At 41.3% G+C, this 21,747-nt stretch overlaps 1 protein-coding gene across 5 annotated transcripts in view; it reads left to right on the top strand.

The window, feature by feature from the left end:
* Positions 1–21,747, top strand: part of STXBP5L (syntaxin binding protein 5L) — a 1,891,501-nt gene that overhangs the window by 930,627 nt on the left and 939,127 nt on the right. The window lies entirely within an intron of this gene.

Below are 21,747 nucleotides of genomic sequence, written 5' to 3'. Positions count from 1 at the left end.
TGCACTGACATCCAGAGCGTATGCTTGTCTAGACCAGTGGGATCATTTAAGATGCCGCCTGGTGCACCATTGCAGAAGATCGCGGTTGTGAATTAGCAAGCAAGGGCATTGCTAGTATTCTTGGGTTGGAAGGAACAGCCCCGGATGCTGATGTTATGGGGGGGGGGGGATTCACTTTATCTCTCTGAGCTCTGCCTTCAGGGATGAAAGTGGGCAAGGTGAGGCGAGTCAACAGATTTCTTCTGATGTAAAGAAAATCTTTCAGGTAGAGCCTGCCCTATTGTCTAACCGTAAGTGCTGCAAGACTCACAGTTCCACCTCAGGGTTGTCAGGACTCTGATTCTGATCCTTCTCTTCCACCTGGTTCTCAGAGGAGGCTGGTATATGCATTGGGAAAGGCGAATATGCTGTGTAGCACGCTAGCTTGGACCGGGCATGCATTTTTTTCCTATCCTACGGTTTTAATATCTATGCTCCACCAAGAGGCAAAGACAACATTAACGCAGCAATCATTTCCAAATTAACGGTCTTAGAGTATTACATTATGATATAACTTTTAGAGTCAGACAACATTTTGCAGCCAAGTGTGCTGTATGAATATCAAGTCAGTCTTCTGTAACACATATCACTAGGGTTCACATAGATTCAAAAGCCTTCTATAGTGTCATATTTAACACCCAAGCTACCTGATAATAATAGAATATTGAAGACAGCTTGCAGAATGGCCTTATGGACACAAGCAATGTCTTAGTTCAGTTTTTCAGTACATAAGGTTGCCAATGTCACAACTGAATACAGTTCTGCTCAGAATAGTTTTTCATATACATTCTGAAGTACAATACCACCCTTTTAGAAATGTTCTTATCCTTTCAAATGCTGGCACAGAACTTCTTGGCGAACGCCGCCATAGATGAAAACACTCCAAAGCCTGGAGTAATGAACAAAGGAAACACTGATCTAGAGATGATCTTAGAAGAAGCTGTCTTCAAGCAGGGTGAGACGTGAGCAGGCAGAACGAAAAGATTGAGAAGCCAGGATCTTCGTGGTATGCGTCTCAATACATTAAAAGTTCAAAAATTGCCACCACTAGTCAGTACATGTTTGTTCTCATTCAAAATGTAAAATCTTGCATGCGTCGGCCACCATCCTGGGTTGGTAACATGCGCACGTCTTTTTATTCTTAACATCTTGCACTTGGTTGCAAACATAGAAAATCAGTGCATTCCATATTGTCTAGGTTAATTAAAGGTATAAATCAGCGATGGAAATATTTTGGGAAGGCATGATATTGAGGAAGCATATATTATTTCATGACCTCATCCTAATGTATATCATGCTCCAACTTCCTTTATTGGCCCCTAAAACGAGAGCTACATTTTACAATGACTACAGATCAGACGCACCGTGTTCATGTTCCTGACGGGTGCAGCTCTTCACACTTAAAAGTGCTGCTCTTGTGATGCTTCAGTTGGAGACAACCTCCTCACTAATGGCAGAGAAGAGCCTCACCTGGGGCTATATCAACTCCTTAGAGTTGAAATGAAGAACTGTCCCATACCAATGCCAAGCCTTTGATAGTGTGATCCACATTCCCTATCTGGAAAATGACTATAAAATGGAATCCTAAGTGTCCCACTTACATCAAGTTTCTCCATTGAACAAAAGAGGTGGTAGTCCACAGAGTACTCAAAGAAATCCTGAGATCCAGGGCTGGTGTCTAGGAGAGGCAGTCTCCCAGAGGTGAAGCCTGGATCCTTCAGTATTGCTTAGGAGACTTGTGGCTCTGACCCCGCAGATGGCAGCCTGCTGAGAGAGGGGAAGGAGTGTCTGGCCCCTGCAGGGAGACAAGTGCCATAAAAGAGAAGCTTGGCCACTGTTCCTAGTGTCATGTGGCCGGCCTCAGAAATCACAGATTGCAATGAGGAGTACACCCAGTGCTGACCCACATTTAGAGTTGAAGCCCTGGCCACCCTGATCCAACTTCCATCCTGGAAGAGGTGTAATTATACACCTCAGTAGTCTTTAGTTACGAGTGACTGGTTCTGACTCTGCCAACAAGCACAGTCTCCCGAAAATATTCCTGCACACCAGAAGGGTCACCAGGCAGAGCGAAGCCAGCTCTTTGAACTACCGACCATTGCACTAACATGCTGTGGGAATCTGAGAAAGTTTGGGCTGCATCCTACTTCTAATTCAAGAAGCCCACACATGCATTTATCGCATCTCAGTATCAATACCTAGGTAACTACCTATGTAAGCCGAGAACTGTTGAACTCATGCGAGCCACAAAGAGGTGCTGGGCCTGTGTCCTGTCACTGGTGAAGCTCTGGACTATGTTGCTAACTCTGTCCTACATCAAGCAATGTCTTTAAGGGTTCGCCTCACCCACAACTTCTTGTGGCATGCTACACCATAGGTGACCCCCCACAGTGAAGTAGGACAGTGCTACTTGAGTGGGCTTAACCAACAACTGTGAGTTCTTAGATATTTTCTGAAACAGGACACTACAGGGGTCCAGATGATATCTGAAAATACCTAAGGGCATCCCCCAAAGTGTCCTTTTATTACTACGTACCCTTGATATGGTTAAAAAAAACTCCTACTGTAATGGTTATATCTAATAATGATGAGTCAGACTACCATTGCATGTGCCAACATGTTTCAACCTTGCGAAATGGCCAATATTGGTAAGCAGGCTTTTTCAGGGCTCTCTACCTAACTAGTGCATTTAAATCATGCAGAAAAGGTGGGACCTAAAGCTCTCCTACTTGATAAAAGTTTAATGTGAGCTTCCCAAATTCTGAGATGATCAGGGCATCATGGTCTAGGGTAGAGGGAGGTTTCCCTGTAGTCCCGCAATCGTCAAGGGTGAAGGTGGGCCTGTGTACCTACCGCCGTATGATGCATGCAGTCTGAGGGCGAACTTGAGTAAGTCTTTTCCCTCTGTCTCTCTCCTCGTGTTGAGAACTCTCACGAGCACCTCCCACAGTGAACCACAGTTAACTGAAGTGGGTTGGATAATACCACAACTGGAAAGACTAAGAGATGGGATTTTTGTGAGCGTTCAGTGATAGAATATCAATGCTAAAAACATCGAAGTTCGAAATATCGAAAGAAAATATTGACTACAAAAATATCGACTCCAGTACCTAACAGGTAAGTACAAATATATAGAAGTGAAAAATATAGATCTAACACTAATCAATTTAAACATATAAATAAAATAATATATGTTAAATATATAAAATGTTATTATAATATTTAACAAAATTAATTAAATGTAATATATATTTTAACTAAATCTAAAATAAACTAAATTAAAAAATATAAACACACAAACATTAATTCATACATATACATATATTGACTTTAATTTTTTTTTTTAAATATATCTTTTATTCAGTGCACAGGAAAAAAAGTCAAGCATATGTCATACAGAGTCTTGATGTACTAAGGTACAGTAGTTAAAGAAATGCATACATAGATCGTGGAGCAGTTTGTAAAGTACATTGCAGCAGTGCGCAGATAAAATCAACATTTAAACATTGCGTGAGCATGCTGTCTCTGTTGTTGTAGCTCGTTTTGTGAACAAAATCAATAAAAGCGTAAGGGGAAAAGGATATCGAACTTGGGGTCATGTGGCGTGTGGTGTGACGGGCAGCAGGAACTGCGATGGGGGGGGGGCAAGGAAGGAGAGGGGGATCCAGTGGTAATGCGGTTCGTGTCTGCTCTGGCAAATCCGGGAGCTACTATGGCGATGCTGGAGGGTGGCCGCGGTTGCGGCGCGCTGGTGGGGCAGGGGGTGGAAAAGAGGGGGGGTCTAGGTGTCAGGTGTGTGGGCGTTATGCCTGTTGTCCGCTGCGTCTGGAGCGTGGCGGTCATCTCTGTGTTCCCCGTCCGGGGGTGTCTGCCTCTCAGGAGTCTCTGGCGTCTGGAGCCCACTATGGAAGGAGCGGAGCATGTCGTCCCAGAGTGTCGCTATGGGGTATTTACGCAGTCCCGCCGTCTCCTCATTATGTATGGATATACTCTCCGCTTTCGCCCAGTTGTCTAGTGAAGCGTGCCAGTGTGCCATCGCGGGTGGTGCCGCCCGCTTCCAGTGCTTTGTGATGAGTCTTTTTGCCGTAATAAGGCCAAGATCCCAGAAGCGGGAAGGTACCCTGTTTAGTTTGGTCCTATGGAAGAGGCCCAGCAGGCATGCTTCCCACGAGTATGGGATCTGCATCGCCGTACAGTGCTTCAGTAGAGTTAGTACCGACTGCCAGTATGTTTGAAGCAGGGGACATTGCCACAGCATATGGAGGAGGTCTGCTCCCTCCGTGTCGCATCTCGGGCACTTGGCCTCTGTGCCCTGGAAATATGAGTTTATCTTGTCCGGGGATAGATATGCACGGTGTAGGACATAAAATTGGATCTGTGTGAAGCGTGCATTACGGGGAATGTTGCGGGGACCTGAAAGTATCACCGTCCATTCCTTGTCTGTCCACGCCTTCCCTATGTCTGCCGCCCATTTATCCCGTAGGGGTTGCAATGTGATTTGTGTGTGCGAGAGCAGCGCCTGTGTCAGCCAGTGCACCACATGCGTCCCGTTGCCCATCACGTGCATGCACTGGATCAGCTGGTGTGTGGGTGGTTCGTCAGCGATGGTCCCCCATTTCTGCGAGAGCGTCCTCAGTATTGAGGCATGTTGCAGGAATTGTCCCGCAGGTAGCCCTGTGTCAGCAGCCAGCGTCTCGAAGGAGAGTAGAGCGCCATCTGCGTACAAGTCCGTCATTGTTTCTATGCCTGCACGCGTCCACTGTTCCAGTGCCGCCTCCGTCATGACGGACGTGGCCTTGGGGGTACCCAGGAGTGGCAACGCTGGCGCGTATGGTATGGTGGTTCTAGTGAGACGTAAGCATCTGTCAAGGCATTTCGTGGCCACAGCTACATGCAGTTGCGAGTGTTTCCTAGGGCTCGTCATCGGGTGGAACAGGGTAAGTATCTGCAGTGGGGAGAGGACGTCTGTGGCCGTAGCCGTGTCCTCGAGACTCCTGCCCGAGATCCAGGCCACCGCCCATTGCACCTGTGCGGCAAGATAATAGAGCTCCAGGTTCGGGACTGCCATTACATATATTGACTTTAATATAATGTATTAACTATTATCTTTATTCAATTTTTAAACTTTTAAATTATATAAAAATAAAATATATACACATATCAATATTTTAAAATAGAAAAATAGCCATTCTATAATGAATTAAAACATTTAACTATTAAAAAAAAATGTAACTTACATTTCACAATATTATAAATACAACAGTAGGGAAAATGTTGGATCGCGGAATAATTACATTTACTATTCCAACTCCAGTGAGTGAACAGTAGGGAAAGTGTTGGATAGCGAATGGAAAAAAATGACTATTCCCACTCCAGTGAGTGCGTCAGTAGGGAAAGTATTGGATAGCGGAGGGGTAGAAATGACAATTCCCACTCCAGTGAGTGCAACAGTAGGAAAAGTTTGGATAGCGGAGGGGTAAAAATTACTATTCCCACTCCAGTGAGTGAAACAGTAGGGAAAGTATTGTAAAGCGGAGGGGTAAAAATGACTATTCCCACTCCAGTGAGTGCAACAATAGGGAAAGTATTGGATAGCGGAGAGGTAAAAATTACTATTCCCACTCCAGTGAGTGCAACAGTAGGGAAAATATTGGATAGCGGTGGGGTAAAAATTACTATTCCCACTCAGGTGACTACAACAGTAGGGAAAGTGCTGGATAGTGGAGGGGTAAAAAGTACTATTCCCACTCCAACCCTGCCAGTATTAACTCAAATGCGAAAGTCACTATAAAAGAGGTGTATTGTTCTAGGGCAAGAAGAGGTGTCAGTGTTGGGATCATGTTTATGTATTACGTGAGCTGTCACGAGCGTTTCTGTTATTTAATAGCTCGTGCTCTGGGGAATGTGTTTGTGTTTAAATACCTGGAATGTGGGAAGTAAAGCTGTTGGGGAAGTTGTATTATTCTTTAACTGGACTCCATGACGAGAGGACACCAATAAAGCTGGTCTTCTTAATAACACGTTTCCTGCGTGTTTTCTCTCTTCCATTACTTCCCTACACTGGCGACGGGTGGGATTTGTTACCTGCTGATTAAGAACGGGATTTAAACTAAATTTTTCGGAATACTTTCGGAAGAGAATTAATCTTACTTCTTACGGCGTGTTTGAACAATTTTTTTTCCTTTGTTTTCATTGGATTGCCGTTTCTTGGAACCCTGTGGATTCAAGGCTTGTCAGCGTTCAGCTCTCATCATCACGCTCTGACGCATCACGTTGGATTGCCTAAGACTTCTTCTGTCATCACGCTCTTCTGTCATCACGCACTGATGCATCACACTTGTTGTCAAGCAATCACATCGGGTTGTCATGCAGTGTGAACGCGTGATGGCAATGCGTTTTCTTTGAAGGAGTGTCAATAACGCGATGCAATGTAAACGCGTGATGGCAACGCTTCTTCTTTAAAGGAGTGTGAATAACGCGAGTGAGGATTACATATAGACAACAGATACGCAAGTGTGGATTTTGTTTGTTTTTCATCAGTGATACGCACACTGCGTGTTTTAACTACAACTGGGAATTTTCTTTTACCTATTATTGTGGGTTTTTTTTGTATTTCAACATTCTTTATTGTATGATATAGAATAAGTTTACTGTTTATCTACTATGGCTGGCATTGTTCCTCCCCCATCCTTTTTATCGTCACCTGGTGAACCCCCTATGGCGTGGGAAATATGGGAACCTGTATTTTTAGCTTATGTAGATGTTTTGGAGGAGGGAGATTGTGAGCCGGATAGAAAATTATCACTTTTGAAGCATTGTTTGGGTGGAATTGCTTTGAAAGCATTCAAAACTTTACCAGCTTTAGTAAATCCAGGGAATATTAATGTGTATGAATATGCCTCTTTACAACTAAGTTTAAGATATGGAAAAAAAACAAATATTGTCATGGAGAGATTTATTTTTTACTCACGAAAACAACGTGCTGATGAACCTGTTGAAGATTTTGTTTCAACCCTGAGATCATTAGCAGTTACGTGCGATTTTGAGCACATTTCTTATGAGCAAGTGTTGAGGGACCAAATTTTGATGAGGACTAATAACAAAAAAGTGCAGGAACGACTTTGGACAACGTCTGAAATGTCTCTTAACAATGCTATAGATATTGCAAAGTCGATAGAACACTCGGAAAAGTTTGTGAAGGAGATAAGAGGAAATGATAAAAGCAATGTTTTCAGCGTATCTAAAGACTCAGACAGGTCAAAGAAAGGTTATCCATCAAGGAGTGATTTTTCATCTAGAAACGATAACAAATTCAGGAATCAGAAGTATGAAAAAAAGAACTCAAAGTTATTGTGTTTTAGATGTGGAAGCGATGGGCATTTAGCAGATTGTAGGAATTGTCCAGCTTTAGGGAAAACATGTTCAAAATGCAACAAGAAAGGCCATTTTACAAGATTTTGTAGATCAGTACCGGGAAAAATTAATTGCATACATGAATGTTGTGAAAGTTATGCCTTGGAAGATGAAAGTGAATTCCAAGTTAATACTGTTATCAATGTATGTGAGGATGGGGATTGTACCAAGTTTCCATCTTGTGTGATAATGGTTGATAACATCAAATTAGAATTCTATGTAGATTCATGTGCATGGTATACCATCATTTCCTTGGGTGTTTTTCAGGAGAAGTTTCCTGATAGGAAGTTACTCAAATCTGATGTATCTCCTGGTGGTTACACAGGCCACAAAATTGATTTAATTGGTTATTTTAATGCGAAGTTACAATTCTTTGACCGACACACTTCTGGGAAAATTCATGTGTCAAAGTCTGGATTGTCACTTTTAGGTTGGCCACACCAATACCAGTTGGAAATGAAAATAGATCCCAGGTCCAATCCTCCTGTTTTTGTTGTGCCACAGTGTTACATCCTGCTTTCATTTCTTCTTTGTCCTTCCTTAGTGTTTCTCATTTCTATCTCTGCATGTCTCTATGATGTCATCTGTGTTCCAATTGTATTTGCTTGAAAGCAGGAACAGTTACATCTGGAGGCTGAGCTGAAGTCCATCTGCTCCTGGTGAGGTTATTTCTATCATTATACAATCTTATTCTATTTGTCTACCTGACCTGATTTTATTCTACATTAAACCTAAACTGTTACATAAACTGGATCTATGGACATCAAGTTATTACAAATTTGGCGACGAGGGTAAAGAACCTGTGCGTGGAAAACGACTGATTTAATGGAGATCTGCAACTAAGGAACTTAAAGAATAAGGAACTGAGGACTTTTTGAACTACTGCAACTGAATAATTTTTCAAGCCAAGAGGAGGAAAAGGTATTTTATGAGTGCACCCTAATTGACCCCACCAGTGTCCTGTGTGATCTTGACAGCCTGTTTCCCTTGGGTGTTAGAATTTTTGCTGTGTGATTTGGCTTAAATCTGAAGGAATTACAACTGCATGATCTGAAGAGAACTTAAAGATAGATTTGCTGCACGTTTTATGATTTGGCCTGAATCTCAAGAGAACTTAAAAGATTTAAATTTTGAATTTAAGGAGACCTCTTGCAAGAACTGTGTTCATACAAAGCTTTTAACGGTCTGACCAGTAACACACATGGTTTGGATTTATACAAGAAAACACGCATCTACCAACTGTAGGGAAGTGCATGCGCTGTGTTTGCTTGTTCTTCGATATCTCAGAGGATGAGAAGCGTTTTGGCCCTGCGAGAGAGACAGGGATGCTGGCGGTTGTGAGCAAACGCACAAGGTATAGTCTACTGTTGCATCGGAAGAAAAATGTACTATTTTGTTGTGGGGTGCAACATTAGCGGAATTTCTGTGTTTCTAGCACATTTAAAGCAGTGATTTTTTACATGTCAACGTTTTGCTTTTGAGGCAATTTTTGAAATAAAAACGAACGACTCACTTGGGCAATCGCTCGAGCACCGGCATTTTCTGAGCGTTTACTGTGACGTCTGCATCTTCATTCTGGCTGCTCATAGACGTTTTCTAGCTTTGGCGTAAGGAGAGCCACCCGGTGCAGCGTCCGTGTACGTGCCGCCATTTTGCAAGCAGTTCCTGTAAAGTGTTGATCCAAGTTTATGTCCAAGACATCGTTGCATCTGACTACTCATCTCATGGCGGAACGGAGTCCTGGGGTGAGTTTAATTATCTTTGTACACCAGCGGATATGTACAGCAGCGGATGTTTAACACGAATGAATTTTCGTCAGCTTTGGAGTCAGTTTTATTTGAGGTCATGGACTATTGTCAACAGTGAAGAGAATTGCATGGGTGATGCTTATGAAGTCTTCAGCTGTGAACTTCCTGTCCCAGTGATTTACAATCGTGACCTCTAAACTGTGTTCAAAGAAGAAATTTCAGCGTCTTGCTTTGAACTGCAAATCTTTCTACTTGCTTAAAGGAAGCCATTTGTGAGAGGTCCTCGGGTGAGGGATCGCTCACCGGTGTTATAGATTCATCGTTTTGTGGAAAATTAAGACCTTTATTGTAACTTATTTTTGAGGGAGGTGGTGGATGTTTCATATATGTATTTTGGGGAGAACTGCGCATTATTTTATTGCCATGTATTGCTTTTCATATGATTTGCTTGCATGTGTGTACTTTGCATGTGTGTACTTTGCGTGTGTGTACTTTGTGTGTGTGTTCTGGAACTTATAGAACATGCTCTATGATGGTTGAGGTGTTTAGTTATACTACAGTGAGATAGTATCGTTTTAATTTTGCAAGGTGTTTAGTTATACTACAGTCAGATAGTATCGTCCTTAATGTGAGAGCCATGTTTATGCTCAACGTATGTTGAGGAGCTCTGTATTTTCTTTTCAGATTTCTGGTGTGTTAGTTATTTGATGGAGTGAGCCATTTTTTATGCTCAACGTTGTTTGAGGTGCTCACGTGTTTTATTTAAATCCGTTGTGGATTGCATGTTTGACATGTGCATGGGATGTGTACATGTGTATTTTTGAAAGGGGCCACATTTTGTGCTCATTTATTGAGGTGCTCCATTTTTCATTGTATTTTTATGTGTTTACGGCTTGCATCTTAGGATGAGCCATGTTCATGAGATTGCATAATTTTGAAGAGTTACCATTTTCATTGTATTTTATGTGTTTACGGCTTGCATCTTAGGATGAGCCATGTTCATGAGATTTCATTATTTTGAAGAGTTCTAGTTTTATTTTGCTGAACCACAATGTGCTCTAACTTTGTTAGAGGTGTTCAGGTATTCAGGATCTGTGAGAGTGAAAGTTGTTCTATACTAGGATGTGTACCGCTTTAGAGGCGGAGTTTCATTTATTTTCAATGTGAAGAGCCGCAAGTTGCTATCTTTGATGTTTAAAGAGCCGCTGGGGTTGCTCTTTCGTAGAATTTCTTGTTGTTCGCTATCTTTTATCTAGTTATTGAACCACTTTTAAGTGCTCTAAGTTTAGAGGTGTTCATATTGTTGTGTGTTTTAAGAGCTGTTTAAGAGCTGTGTTTTTGCTCTGTGATATGGATTCTGTACCATGAGGGTTATAGTATTTTCTATTGTACTTTCACTTTTTGTTGTTCTATCTCTTTCTTTTACTTTACCATAATTCTTCCTGTGTATATGCTATATGTTCTATTATCAATGTTTTATTCTCTTTTGTTTTCTTATCTTATTTTATTTTGTCAAGGGGGGAGATGTGTTACATCCTGCTTTCATTTCTTCTTTGTCCTTCCTTAGTGTTTCTCATTTCTATCTCTGCATGTCTCTATGATGTCATCTGTGTTCCAATTGTATTTGCTTGAAAGCAGGAACAGTTACATCTGGAGGCTGAGCTGAAGTCCATCTGCTCCTGGTGGGGTTATTTCTATCATTATACAATCTTATTCTATTTATCTACCTGACCTGATTTTATTCTACATTAAACCTAAACTGTTACATAAACTGGATCTATGGACATCAAGTTATTACACACAGTGTTTGCCAAGTGTCCCCAATGATAACTCACTGCTAGTGGATAGTTTGAAGAAATCTTTTCCAAATGTTTTTAGCGGGACTTTGGGTCGATATAAAGGTTTTGAACATGTTATCAAACTGAATGAGAATGCTATTCCTTTTAGGCACAGAGTGAGAAATGTTCCTCTGACGTATAGGAGCAAACTTAAGGAAATGTTGAAAGATTTGTGTGAGAATAATATCATTGAACCAATAGAATCATCCCCTTGGGTTTCTCCCATTGTGATTTCGATTAAATCTTCTGGCGAGCTTAGGTTGTGTATTGATCTCCGCAGTGTTAATAATGCCATTTGGGTTGATTCACATCCTTTACCGAATCTTCATGAAATGGTTTCAACTTTAGCTGGAGCACAAGTTTTTTCTTGTGTTGATCTGGCCAGTGCTTACCATCAGGTTGTACTTGCTGATGAGTCTAAAAACATCACTGCATTTATTACCCCAGAGGGTTTATTCAGATTTTGTCGAATGCCATTTGGATTGGCGAGTGCTGCCTCAGTGTTTCAGAGACTTATGAGAGATACTTTGGAGGGTTTGAATGGCGCTATAGCATTTCAAGATGACATTTTGGTATACGGAAAAGATGATGTGGAGCATGATTATAACTTGAGCTGTGTGATTGCTGCCTTGTCTGAGAAAGGGCTTACCCTCCGTCTCGACAAATGCAAGTTTAGACAAAAGGAAGTGGAATACCTTGGTCATACTATCAGTGGAATGGGTATTAAGCCAAAAAAGAATCATGTTGAAAGTATTGTAAATGCTCCCCTACCCACTTCAAAAGAACAACTTGTGGCGTTTTTGGGCCTTATTGAATTTTATTCTAAGTTTATACCTAATTTTTCGGTAAAGGTTGATCCTTTTAGATGCTTACTAAAGAGAAATGCTAAATTTGTTTGGACGGATAAAATGACTGAAGCTTTTAAGACCTTGAAAGGGTTTGTTGTGCACGCACCGTGTCTGAAACCTTTTGTGGTTGGTGTGAAGTGTGTGGTTATGGTGGATGCAAGTTGCTCTGGTTTGGGTGGTGTTCTTTTGCAGAGGGATAATGAGAAGGAATGGGTTGTTGCTTACGCTTCAAGAGCTTTGAGAGATGCCGAAAAGAATTATTCCGTTATAGAAAGAGAGCTTTTGGCTTGTGTTTGGGGAGCTGAACACTTTAGACCTTTTTTAATAAAAACTGATCATAAGCCTCTTGTTTTTCTCATGGCTCCTGGTGGAGGTAGGACCATGTCGGCGCGTCTTGCAAGATTAGCTTCAAGATTGCAGTCTTTTCAGTGCAAAATTGAGTATGTTCAGGGTAAGGCGAATGTACATGCTGATTGCATGTCAAGATTAGTGTCTGATATGAGCTGTCCTGAAGTAGTCATTGAGGATGAGTGTGAGGTTGCTTTTACCTTACGCGATGTTAATCTTGTTTGTGGTGAACGATCATCTTTGCAAGAGGATGTCTGGTTAAAGGAAATGAGAAATGATTTGGAATTGTGCAATGTCAGGGATTATCTCACACATGGTTGACCGGAACAGAGGAAATTGTCTGGTAACATGATGGGTTTTTTCAAGGTTCAGGAGGAACTTGCTGTGGAGAATGATTTGATTCTTAGAGGAGACAAAATTGTTCCGCCCTTTTCTATCAGGAATACTCTTCTTCAGATTGCTCATGAGGGGCATCTGGGGATATCCTTTACCAGAAGACGACTAAAAGAGTCTTTTTGGTGGCCAGGGATTGATGCGTGTGTGGATCATTTTGTGCGTTCATGTGTTCATTGTTCTAACAGTGATAAAACAGCTGTTGCGTTGCGTCCGGAACCTCATCCAATTGATTTACCTTCTGGTCCTTGGCGTAAACTTTGGTTAGATATCATTGGTCTGTTTAGTTGTTTACCCAAACAGGAAGCTTTTGGTATTGTCCTCATTGACTATTATTCTAAATGGCCGGAGGTCAAGATGGTTAAGGATGTTACTTCTCACCAAGTTATAGAGTTTTTGGACGAGATCTTTTGTAGAGAGGGAATTCCTCAGGAAATCTTGACTGACAATGGTCCACAGTTTGTTAGCAAGGAAATGGAACAATTTATGGATAAGTGTGGTATTGTTCATAGAAGAATTGCTGTTTTCCATCCTGAGGCCAATGGCCAGGTTGAACGCTTCAACCGTGTGATCAAAGAAGCCATTCAACTTTCGATCAAAGGTAATTTGAATTGGAGAAATGCGTTCCAATCTATGTTGTTGGCTTACAGGATTTCACCCAATTCTGTAACTTTGGTTACGCCTTTTGAGCTTTTAAGAGGGCGTAAACCTAGTACTAAGTTAGTACCCTGGTGGTTAAAAAAGAACTTATGTGGTTCTGACAATTTTTTGAAAGTGGATTTTGAGGCTGTTCAACGCAGGGTTGAGTCATATAAGAATAAGATGAAGCATGATATGGTTAAGAGAATTGGTTCTACGTCTAGTCGTTCTGTAAAAGTTGGTGATTTTGTCCGTATCAAAAAGAAAGAAGGTGTCTGTAAAGGTTTTCCTGTGTGGTCTAGTCCTAAGAAAGTAATTGAGGTTTTTAGGAATGATGTCAGGGTTGATTGTGGCTCAGTTTGGAATTTGAGTAGAATTGCTGTGTTTACTGGGGTTAGTCAGTTGGAGAATGACTACGACAGCAATATTTTTTTGGATGTTGAGGGACAGAATGATGAAGGGCGTTGTTTACGTGCTGAATGTAATCCTGGTAACTCCAGGGTTGTGCGTTCTCACCGTATGCCGATAAGGTTTCAATGACTTTGTGATAAACTAAATTCTGTTTTTTTTTTTTTTTTGGTTCTGTTTTCATTTTAAGGGGGGAAGGTGTGTTGGGTTCGTGTTTATGTATTACGTGAGCTGTCACGAGCGTTTCTGTTATTTAATAGCTCGTGACAAGCTCGTGCTCTGGGGAATGTGTTTGTGTTTAAATACCTGGAATGTGGAAAGTAAAGCTGTTGGGGAAGTTGTATTATTCTTTAACTGGACTCCATGACGAGATGACACCAATAAAGCTGGTCTTCTTAATAACACGTTTCCTGTGTGTTTTCTCTCTTCCATTACTTCCCTACAGTCAGGTTCTTTACGTGTGTTCCCTGCACAACAGTAATCTTATCTTAATTATACCACCAATGCCCGGATTCGATCTCTCTTAACCAGATTTCGCTTATGCACTCTGCACTCTTTAGTGACATTCCCAAAACAGTCAGGATGGGTCAACAAACTTGCCCTCATGATAATATGACAACTCAGAGCACCCAGCACTTTATGTTGTTCTGCCCCCTTTATGTAGAGCCGAGGGGAAAAACAGGAAAAATTTAAATAATCTTAAAAATAAATACACAATATTTTAAAAATATCTAATTAAATATATTAAATATTAAATATATTAATTACATATAACAAAAAGGTACAAACGGTATCTAAAACAAATTAATAAATACATTTACAAACTATATTTAAAAGAGGCAAATATTAACAAACAAACAAATATTTAAAACATAAATGTATTTATTTGATTTCCTATCCTAAAACACCACACCAATATTAAAAAAGTGAACATTTGTATTAACATTTATTTCCATAATTAACACAATTAATATTGAATTTAAAAAATATTATGAATACAAAAACATTCATTGAATACGCATTCTTTAATACTATAATATGCACAACACACACCTGAAATGAATTACACATTTACCATAATTTATTCCTAATTAATTAATTTAAAATAATGAAGAACTAATTACTAATTCATCAATGACAAATAAATTACTTCCCACCCTTCCCATCATTTAGACCTATAAACACCACAACACACACATAAAATTAATTACACAATTACCATCATTAATTACTAATTAATTCAAATTAATTACCAACTAATTATTAATTCATCAATGAAAAATAAATGACTTTCCACCATGTACACCTATAAACACCACAACACACACCTAAAATTAATTACACAATTAACATAACTAATTGTCAACTAATTATTTAAAATTAATTAGCAACTAATTATCAATTCATTAATTAATTTACACATTTAATACTATAGCAACTCAATTCAACAAATATGGATAAATAAAATGTATTCAATAAATGTAATAAAATTAAAGTACTACCCACCCTATTACCCTATAAACCCACAACCCACTATAGAAATAAAAACTCAAAATTCAAATAAAAAATAAATTAATAACTACTAACATTTAAACACATATAATAAAAATACAAAATTCTTATGCAAAAAATACATACATCACACACATAAATATATACTAAAATACATAACATTAATAAATAATCGATATTTTTAACATCTTTATTTCTGCAAACGATATTAAACACTTAGATATTTTTTAATTCGACATTACTTACCTAAAATCGTTATTCTTGACCATGAGAATGTCTCTATCGATATTCTTGACCCACGATATTTTTGCCACAATATTTGCGCAATTTGCAATTTTTCACTCAATATTTTGTCCCTGCACAATTTGTGAGGATTGACCTTCCGGTCTCAGAGCCAGGGAATCTGCTTGCACATTCGCTAGTGAAATCAAATTGGGTTCTCTGTAAAAATCCACTACAAGTGTAGAAATGTATCAGTGCTTAAATTGAGCTGGTAGTTTCCGGTGCTCGGCAACGGCACCTGGTTTTCAACACTGGCGCTTATAACAGTCAGCCACATGGTGGAGCTGTATGTGAAATACAGACAAGAGCACAACAACAGTTTATTAATTCAACATACTTTAATATGGCTATTACTGCATTCAAAGCCATTCCTACTCATTCAACCTACTTTAATATGGCTATTACTGCCCCCCAAGCCATTCCTACACATTTAGAGGCCTGGAATAGTCAGAATTGTCACAGTTGTAGGTTTTCATGGTTAATAGATGTGCCCAGGGCACACGTCGTAAAAACGAAGTGGGGGACTAACCAGATTAGGCAATATGCAAGGGAAATCATGACGCGTGCCATCATAGCGCATGATGTCACGATGTCTAACATTGCACGTGACATTACAGGAAGTGGCCTCACTGGCAGTGACAACACAAGAAGTGACATCAGATATTAAGACCGCACACATATGTTTATCAGGTATATATAATGAGTACATTTAAGCACTTTATGAGATTTAACAAATGAGATTAGGCGTTGGGGTTGTGCCAAAAAAGTGGCACAATCCCAATGCAAAATCTGGGCCTCAACTAATACATTTATTTTTTTAAACGCTGCCACAAAGAAATACCATCTACCAGCAGAAGCATGGTAGTAGATCTGTTATGCCTAATTTGTTGCAAAGTCTACATTCCTAAAATATTTGATTGGGCTAAGGCATCTGCTGTGAAGATTCCTCTGTAAATCTCAGGGAATAGTAATAATGGTGAGATAACTCTGGTGGTGAATGCACTTGCTGGAGAGATCTGTGTTTTGTAAAGTTCCAAGTTTTGTAAAGTTCCAGGTTTGAATCAAAGTAGTAGAGAAGGTAAATGTGTCTCCTGAAAAGGACATACTATCTAACACGAAGATGACATGTTTTTATTTTATGTAATTAGTAAAGTGGGATACTACTTTTTACACATAGTTCCTTTTGTTACCTGCAGTTCATAGATTTTAATCCTTCTAAATGACCACATTTAGGTATGAAGGATATGTGACTCCTACACCTTGTAACCCTCAATGTCTTATGTAACTCATCTTGTACATTGATTTACACATGTATACGATTTATAATCAATGTATAATGTGTATGTTGCGTAAAGAGCTCTGACATCATGCATTGGTTGCATAGTGCTATAAAAGAAATACAATAGTGCTATTGAAATTGTTATTTGTGTAAATACTGGGACAGACCAACACACCTGACATTCTTACAGTGCATGCATCTATTATATACAGGGACTGAACAAAGGCAAAAGCTGCCTCTCTTTGCACCTGTTAAGAGATAACAAGCTTTGTGCTTTTTGTTTCCCCTCCATGACATTTACATTTGAGTGTGAGGTTCCAGGCCATCTCTAGTCAGAAAATTCAAAGAAAAGGAGGCCTGACGGCCCCTAAACTTTGGCCCAGCTGAAGGTGAAAAAAGCCCCCTCGCAGCCTGCACGTTGCTGCTGGGATTCGAAAGCAGACAACGCACTGGCACTGCTGAATGTGTCCCGGTGTCTGAAAAGTACACCAGGAAAAGGTCAGGATATTTCTGTAAGGCCCAACTTCTTGGCAGGGGGGACGGCGTCCACCCTGTGAAACGAGTGGGTGGACGCTGTGTACCTGCATGTACCCAGGTTGTGCCGGTGTAGGGTTCCATGGTTAGGAGTTGGGCTGGTTCTGTCGTAGGCAGTGCTGACAGGAGCAATGGGCTGGTGCAAGCTGCAGTGGCCTCCTGACGAGAGTCCTGGCACTTATTTTTCACAATCTAACCACTGAAATGCATTCCTTTGCTCATTCTTGGTGTAGTGCCTAATTTGTGAGTATATTAAAGTGTTTTGCTTTTTCACAAAAAGCCATTAGTTATAATGGGGTAACTCAGTAACCCTCAGAACCTGAGTATTGAAGCTAAACTAAAACAGTGGTTCTGTTGGGAGAAAAAACAATTCCTTCGCTTCACTGTACTTAATACGTATTATGTAAAAACATCAAATGCAGGGTACAAGGAGACACACAACACAGAATTTGGTCCAAAGGTAATTCTTTAGTATATACCTTGCCAGTATTAATCAAGGGATAGCAGGCTGACGGAAATAAATAAACACATAAACTGTGAAATGCTTGGTGACAGGTCGTGAGTGGTGATAATGGTGCTGAACAAGGATACAATAAGTGACATATATTCATACATATAAACAAAACATATGTTCTTGAGTGTCCTCTTCTGAGAACAATAGCCACAACAAAATGAAATATTTCCTTATTTGCGTTGCGACTTTGCATGGACGTATTGACATAAACATTTATGTCACTCAAGAACATGTGTTTTGTTTATATGTATGAATATATGTCACCACCAAACCTCTTGTACTCCTGCAGAACCAACTGAATAAAAGGTGTCTCTTTGCAATTGGGCCCATGGGAAGAGGCTCCCTCCCATAGCCTCTCAGGGATGATGTGGGGTGGCCTAGGGGACCGGGACACCTCCTCTTGTCCCAGTTGCAAGGAGACATTGCAGGTGTGTCCTGCAATTAGGCGCCTGGTTGGCTGCCCATTCAGAGACATTGCAGGAGGCCCTTTGTCCAGCATTTTGGCACCCCCACAGTTTTAACTTTCAATCTCCAAGCAATTGTCACGCCTTCAGCCAATATGAGCTGGAAAAGAGGTGCTTGTAGGAGGCTCAGAGAAGGAGCTGCGGCCCAGGAGAAGTCTTCTCAAAGCAGCTTTCGAGCCCTGAATGTGTCATTCATGTAGATTGGGGAAGCCACGCACATAACCTCCCTAGGTTATTGCTGTGGCATTGCCTTGGCCACCTTACTTTTGACTGCCAGAGAGGAGGTGCATTGAAACCTGGACAATGTGTAACCTATAAATGTAGAAGGTGTAATTTATAACTGCATGTTTTAATTTCTAACTGGGCACATTTTAATCTATATTACTTGAGATCAGGGCATTGTCTTCCACCCAAAAATAACACACAAGAATATTAGAGTGGCTAGTAAAGAAATTCTGCCGATTCTGGCACATGAAGCGGTGTATGACTCTCTCTCTCGCTCTCTCTTTCCCTCTCTCACAATGTCTTTCTCCCATGCCTTCTCGGCATGTTTTTATTTTGAGACTGTTTTTCTCTTCGTCTAAATCCTGCTGTGCTCTGTGTCACCAGTTCTCTCTTTGCTGTTTCTCTTTTGCCTTCTTCTGCCATGTTACTCTGCCACTGACTTCTGTTTTGCCACTGTTCTCTCTTTGACTGATTACTGCTATTGCTCTCCTTTGCCTTTTTCTCTTTTGCCTCCTTCTGCCGTTTTTGCTTAAGCCCTGTTTTTTGTGTCACAGTTTTTTGTTTTTGCCTCAATTTTCTCTACGTAAATGTAAATGTATGTAAATGTAAATGTATTGGCATTTATATAGCGCACTACTTACCCGTAGGGTCCCAAGGCGCTTCGACCGCTGCGAAACCCTTTCTGGCTTCCCTGAGAGATGGTCCCTTAATGGGTATCTCCAGGGTGAGACCAGGCATCCCCGGCGGTCTGGTGGGGCCGTTAGTGAAGATGAGGCAAGCTAATGCCCAGAGTTGCCGAGTGTGATCACTGATCAGAGTGGGCACCGAGGCGAGAGAATTATCGAGTCCGCTGACCCTGGTCCAGAAACCTGCCGCACCGGGAATCGAACCCTGGTCCCGGGCCGACCTCTGCTCTCGGGTCTGCCGCCTCTAACCAGTGAGCCACACTACTTCACTGGCTTGGCTTTCACCTTGGGGATGCCCTGTAGGGGCTATCTCACAGGGAAAAGCCAGGACGGGTTCCCAAGGCAAGCGCGGAGATACCCCTTCGGGGGTCGATTCTGGCGCTATATAAGAAACACAATAATAATAATAATAACAACCTTTAAAACGAAACTTTTACAACGCACTACCATTACAACGCGACCATTACAACGCATTGCGCTGGGGGGCGCTCTAGGATAGGGAATAAGTTTAATTTACTATCCAACACCTTCCCTAGTGTCCACGGGGACTGGAGTTGGAATAGTAAATTAAACTTTTCACTATCCAGCACCCCAAAGCGCTATGCGTTGTAAAGGTTTGCGATGTAAAAACCGCGTTGTAAAGGCATGCGTAGTAAAAGTATGCGTTGTAACGTCATACATCCCTGTGTGTGTGTGTGTGTGTATATATGTAGAAGTATATACACACACATAGGCGAGGGCATAGAATGATGAAACAAAACATACTGTGGGCTGGGTAAGCTAAAAGGCTGGGCTAGCAGCCAATGCCTAATCAATCCCCACTCGGCTTTCCCGCTCTCCTGCCTCCCACGCCCCCGCACCTCCCTCAGCCTCCATCCCCTGCAGCCCTTGCCCCTCCCAGGTCCTAGTAAGTGGCAGTGGCAGCATGGAACAGCCAGCAGGTGCACAGTCCCAGTCCGTAGGACTTCCCTTAACAACTATTACCCTCTGTCGATTCTCAATAATGTGGGATTACCCCAGAGGGTTTGAATGGAAGAGAGGCCACACATAGGGGAAGATAAAGATACCTTTACATTGACTCTGTTACTCCTATGTAGTAAGTCTGTGTCCCATTACCAGCCCCTCCCACCACCCCCTGAGCCATTAGAAGAAAACAAGCACTGACTGACTCCTTTCATCAGACGGGGTGCACTGAGCACCGGTGCAAGTGAATGGGCGTGTTTGCGTATGATGTACTAATGTCTAAAAGTGAAGGAATGCCTCTCTGCGGTTGGCAGAAAAAGGCACTGTGTGTTTTTAAAATACCCCTCACACACTATGAATCCCATAGTGTAATTCTTCCATCATTGGCAAACTCACGGAGCTGCTGCAGGGTATGGAACAACTTTGAACAATTGATGCGGTCACTTAACCGCAAATGCCCTAAGACGCAGGCTCATGAGGCACCGTATCAATCATTAAAATAGACCACAATAGGTCTTTTTTCATTAAGGCTTCACACGGGCCAACTCAAGCCCAGAAGCAAAACCAGGCAGCCGATTTTTGCTGCCCGGTTTTAGGACAATAGGCATACTACATTTTATTTACAATTGAGTACTTGTTTGTAGGGACCAGCAGAGGTCCTGATGAGTAGGCAGGAGGGGACTGCCTACGAAACATGTCATGTCGACATAGTAGACTACACATATTGATCTACTTACTAACCCCCTTTTAACGTTCCCAGCCAGCGAAGCCATTAAATAACTTTTTTCGACTAGCCAGGGAATTTTTAAACTTTGTTAACTTTTTGTACATACACTCACGTATATAGGTCCCTACACTCCCTATCACTTACCACTGTCCTCACCAATCACATAGCCTATCGTCAAGAGCTAAGTGCTCCCACGCACCTCATTGGTTGTAGCACGCCCCGCCCCGTAGAGGGACGGAAAGACCCAAAGGATGGGAGAATGACACTATGGGATTCATAGTGTGCGAGGGGTATTTTAAAAACACACACTGCCTTTTTCTGCCAACCGCAGAGAGGCATTCCTTCACTTTTAGATATTAGGTCCTCACTTTAAAAAAAAAAAAAAATTCACCCTTACACATTGATAGAATCCTTTTGTTTGAATACGATATCTAGGAGGGTGATTCTATCATTACCTCTGCACTTCCTCAAGTGTTTTTGTAGATGCGTATGATGTACACCAGCATTCATGGTACAAGTCACGCAAAGCACCATCAAACATGTAGAGAAGTATTTTCTACTACGTGTGCCCCTAGGTGAACAAGTACTCTTAGTGGAGGCTCTGGATACGGAGTAACATTAACGCGCCACAGGTAACTTTATCCTATACATTGGCTTCTCTGTAAACTATTTCACTGCTCTGTGGCTGTACATATATACCCATGTATATGCGCCCTGATGAAACGGAGGAGCCTGCCATATGCTGCATGGAAACACCCCTAAATCAGGTGGTAAGGCTAGGAGGTGCACTTCCTGAATCTTCCACTGATGAAGCATGGCGGCCTCGGGGCATTTAAAAATTTTGCCATGGCAAACAGAATGCATCACACCCTGACAGGGAAAGGGTC

The sequence above is a fragment of the Lissotriton vulgaris genome, chromosome 8, assembly GCF_964263255.1.
Source record: "Lissotriton vulgaris chromosome 8, aLisVul1.2, whole genome shotgun sequence".
NCBI lineage: Eukaryota > Metazoa > Chordata > Amphibia > Caudata > Salamandridae > Lissotriton > Lissotriton vulgaris.
The sequence above is the reverse complement of the archived record's forward strand: the minus strand, read 5'-3'. Positions and strand labels throughout refer to the sequence as shown.